At 47.8% G+C, this 4836-nt stretch overlaps 1 long non-coding RNA gene across 1 annotated transcript; it reads right to left on the bottom strand.

Moving 5' to 3' along the window:
• Window positions 1-390: 390 nt before the first annotated feature.
• On the bottom strand, window positions 391-4634 carry LOC113969868. Its single transcript, XR_003534957.1, has 3 exons — window positions 4532-4634; window positions 2740-2835; window positions 391-552 (listed from the first exon to the last, which is right to left on the bottom strand). It is a non-coding gene; the product is annotated as an uncharacterized LOC113969868 (long non-coding RNA).
• Window positions 4635-4836: the final 202 nt, after the last annotated feature.

Below are 4836 nucleotides of genomic sequence, written 5' to 3'. Positions count from 1 at the left end.
CTTATGGTTCCATCTGTTGCCACTGCTATATGGTGTCAGTGAAAATCCCTGCTCACATCAGACCTGGCATGTCCCACCAGCCTGGGAAGCAGGAGCAGCTGTCGCTGCTGGGATAGGGAAGAGGGGATTTGCTCCCTGGTTTGCAGGGGAAGGAGTCACTTCCCAGTGTGTGACATTATCAAATCGTGCCCTGCATCCACGCAGAGACAAACTAAGAGCCTCTTGTTGTCCCCTCTGTTCTGCTGCTCAGGCTTGACCCGGATGCTCCGGCACAGCCTCGGTAACTGAGCTCCACCAAGGATGCACTTCCCCTGTTTTGGTTAATCCTCGGCCCGGGATAAGGATGAATGTGGGTGTGTGTACACATGTATTTATTACCTGAGGCCACAGAGTTCTAAATGCAGCAGAGAAGCCTGGAAAACCCCTACACTGCACAACAGGGTTGTGTTTTATGCCTCATGTGCCAGGAGACAAAATGTTCTCCGTGCGTGTCATCAAACATATTCCATTTCCAACCTCGGCATCTCAACCCCTTTGCCTGGTGGGATCTTCCTGTTACAAGAGCAAATACAATGTAAAATAGTGTTTCATATTCTCTATTTTTTTTTAGCTGCCATTCTTTTTTGCAGCCACAATCCCCCTTTTAATTGCGCAGTGCATTAAAGGCTACATCACCTTAGAAACTCCTTGTAAATGAGATGCAGGACATAAATTAGCCTCTATTTACTTAAGATTCAGACCTTTCTATTTAAGAAACCCATATTTGCAACTGGGAAAACCCATAACTCCTCATGTGGAACCATCAGTGGGTTTCAGCCCAAGCTTAAAGATCTGAGACAACTTGGAGAAACCAAGAAACTTCACATGGCCAACAAGCACCACCATGGTATTGAGAAATGCTGTGGATCAGCACAAAACCCAAGCCCCAGGGGAGCAGATGGAGCAGATACTTAGGGGTTAAATCTATTTTGCTTAAGTGGCTATTTGTGCTCGTGGAAAGAAAGAAGAAAAAAGGACATCAATAAAATAGAGGAGCAGAAATCTTAGTTGCAAGCCTTGGCTGAGAAACGAGGGGGCTGTGCCAAAAAGTGACACGTTTAAGCTGGTGTGTAATTTTGATCTACATGTTTAAAATACTTTTCTCCCTTTGGTAAATGGAGGGTTTGAATGGGGCGGAGGGAGGGAAAGTACATTGAAAACATACATTGAAAACATACATTGAAAACACACATTTCTAATCACAACGACTTCGGGCCATAAAATGTGTTGGCTGAGAGTGCCGTGTTAAATAAGAGGGGGGTGGAAAACATGACTCATGATGGCTGTGGATGTTGGAAGGCTGAAATGAAACGCTAACACAGGTCTCCTGAGGAGGTGCAAGGCTTTGAAAGGAAAACTCAGCAGCTGGGGTGGGTGTGTGGGGTTGGGGTTGACCTGCTGACCCCACAGAAGAGCTTCGGGTGCTACTGTTGGTGCTCCGGCGAGCCTGCAGTGGTGGATCCTTCTGTCCCTGGTACATGGCCATGGGATGGGCATCCCAGAGAGCAAAGCAACATAGACCCAAGTGGAGATGTTTGGTGAGTGACCCAGGTGGAAAGAAGCCACACAAACCCACTCCTTGGTGCTGATGAGCTGCACGGAGCCACCAAGGCAACACTCTTTGGGATCACTCCCTTAGAGGAGAAAATTAGACTTTTCTAATTCCTTGAGATTCCCATGTCAGTACCAGGATGGGTGTTAACTCAAAGGCAGTGGGGATGCTCCCATCACAACCCAACCAGGCCCAGGGTGCTGGGATGGGGTGCCAGGACATGGTGCCACCGTGGCCACTGCCCAGACCCTCCTGGGATGTTACTGCCAGCAGTGACAGAGCCAGGCCATGCACCAAACCCAGAGCAATTTCTGGTCCAGCACTGAGAATATTTTTAATAGTAAATATTTGCAACACAGAGTCCTGCTGAAATGGCATTGAATGCGTTGTGCTCTCATCCTTTCATAAATCTGCAGTAGCTTTTACCAGCCTTTTAATTCCTCACATCATGAGCCAAACCAAAAGGGAACTGCCTCTTCTTTGTCCTGAGCATTCCCCAGGGCTAATTCCCACTTGTTTAATCAGGGTGTACATGCTATTTCTCAATGTATCCTTCCTTCCTTCCTGTAAATTTTTGGCTGAGAGATATTAATATATATATTTTTTTAATTATCCCATCTCCCAATATCTACCATTTATGATGCCCTTTGAATGCTGCTACTTCATCTAATGGGGTTCCAACAGAATTTTTGGAGGACCTGCCGGTGGGTGCAGGTCCATGCTGTTCATCATGACAGGATGGAGATTGCTCCACACGGACCCAGCCCAGACATGGCATTTGGATCAGGATCCCAATCGGAAATTCACCGCTTGGGCCCATCTCTAATTTTAATATTTCCGTTGAAATAAATTATGGACTTAATTGGAATTTCTGATTTGGTCTCTCTACTCCCCACGCTGCATAAATATCCCTCAGCATTTATTTTTTCCCCTTGCCCACAGCTCATTATATTTCCCTGTCTCGGGATTCTGGGTTTTTATAGCAATTTTATCCCATCTGCTGGGAGAAGTCCTTGAGGAAATGAAGCTATTTGGGGGCTTCGCTTCCTTCCCCGCTCTCAGGGACGAGGGGTCCCCATGAGTGTGCTGGGATGAAGGAGGTCCCTGGGGAGACACCGGCCCTCACATGCACAAATGCTATTAATTACCATGTAAATGACTCTTCTTCCCATTTCAGGAGCTGGTTGCTGGCTCTCTGCAGCTGCATCACCAAGTTTGCTCCGTGCTTGAAGGCACGTGCCGCTCTGTGTAGGGAAATGGTTATTTTGGGTACTGAGCTACCAAATTTCTCACCCACTGCTGCTTTGTTGTAGCAGCCTCAAACTGTGTCAGACACTGCTCAGTTTAACTGTGCCCTTCAGTTCTAAAATCTCATTTAATGGGTTTTATGGAAGATTTCCCTGTGCTTTTGGAGGTTGGCAACACAAGGCAGAGGGTGGGAGGGGTAAGGAGGCTGACAAAAATACCCTTGATAAAAATACCCTAAAATACCAGTTTCAGAGTCATAGAATGTCCTGAGTTGGAAGAGATCCACAAGGATCATCTAGTCCAGCTTCTGGCCCTGCACAGGATCACCCCAGGAATTCCATCCTGGGCCTGAGAGCGTTGTCCAGTTACCTTATTCCTGCACGTTCCCTTTCTGCAGATCCTTCCAGTCAGGGATGGACCTGTTTCACTCCAAACCCCACATGGCCACCACCCAATGCAGGTTGTAACACTGGTCACTAAAAAATCACCATTTATCCCACTCAAACCCTCTGACCTCCTTTCTCACAGCAGCTTTTCCAGCCTCAGCTCCTGGGCTCCTCACACTCCTAAATCCTCCCTCTCACCCCCATCATCTCATCAGGGTCAGGTCCTCTGCCCTTCTCAGACCCCCCCAGCTCTTGCAGGAATTTAGAGGACGTATTCATGGAAACTTCAGCCTTGAATTTCACCTCCAGAGCATCTCTCCTGCTCCTATTTAAAGCATCAGTGTGGGCCATGACCAAAACCCTGCTCCTCATCCCCACCTATGGTCCATGTGCCTCGTGGTCCCTTTCACCCAGCACACGACCCCGTCGGGGAGTTATTAGGAACTGGTTCAGAAACTCTACTTCTCCTATCCCACCAACCCCCTTGTTTTGGTTGGAACCTCCACTTTCTGCTCTAATCACACTAATTGCCCCCCTTCAGCCACCAGCAGCACCCAGAGCCAGCCCGAGGCAGTTTTTGGCTGAACATGGTGTGTAACAACCCGGCCTGGCCAGCACATTTACCTTGTACAAACTATACATTACACCCTGTCGTGAGTGTTTTCCAGAGGCAAAATTCCAGCTGTCGTGGCTGAGAAGTGCAGGAATGGGTCGGGAGGCTTTTTTTTTCCCAACAAAGACATTAAAATAATGGATAGGAAGCGATGCCAGCAGCCCCACACTTCTCAGCCTTTAATCTTGCTGCACAGCTATTACAGAGACCTGACGGGGTCTCTGGTGTTCCTGGCATTTTTCTTAATGAAAAATTAGCAAGAATAAGGAACAACTTGTCGAAATGGAGGGGAGCATTTCATGCATGACATGTTTTTGCAGACGCTGTAGCAGCAAGAGGAGAGCCAAAACAAACAGAAAGAAGAATTTTCATTGCCTGAAGTTGAATATGATCAGGATAAACTGCAGCCACATTTCTAGAAGAAATTTATGTGCTGGCAATAATCACGCAATTTTAGCTCTCAAACCACCACCCCTTTTCCAAGTGAAAATCAAATTAATTAGTACATTTACCCCCTCAGAACAATCTTTTACACGAAGCTAATCCCCAGCTCCCCTTTGCCTGGGGATGAAATGAGCTCCCTCAGGCTGCTGACAGTGGTTCAGGGCATCTCCCCCTTGGTCCTACCTCCCTGTTGCTCACTTTTCAAGAGGCTTTCCTTGCAGTCCAGAGAACACTGTGGCTAAGTTCAACCTGGAAAATACCAGCATGGAGTGTTGGGAAGGGTTCTCTGGCTCAGGAGGAGGCAGGAGAAGCTGCTCAGAGCTACTTGAGCAAAAGCCTTTGTGCTTCCCAAAGACCCTTCAAAGATTCGTGGAATCATGAGGGCTGGAAAAGACCTCTGAGGTCATCAAGTCCAACTGTCAATCCAGAAACATCCAACTGACATGGAGAAACCCCCAACCACTCCTGGTCCAGCGCTGCCTTCTCTTTGCATTCCCAGGTGCCATGGAGAAGGGTGCAGCCCTCTTTGGGAGCAGCACTCTGGGACGTTGGTA

This window comes from Neopelma chrysocephalum, unplaced genomic scaffold (assembly GCF_003984885.1).
Source record: "Neopelma chrysocephalum unplaced genomic scaffold, ASM398488v2 Primary Assembly neopelma1_75, whole genome shotgun sequence".
Lineage (NCBI taxonomy): Eukaryota > Metazoa > Chordata > Aves > Passeriformes > Pipridae > Neopelma > Neopelma chrysocephalum.
The sequence above is the reverse complement of the archived record's forward strand: the minus strand, read 5'-3'. Positions and strand labels throughout refer to the sequence as shown.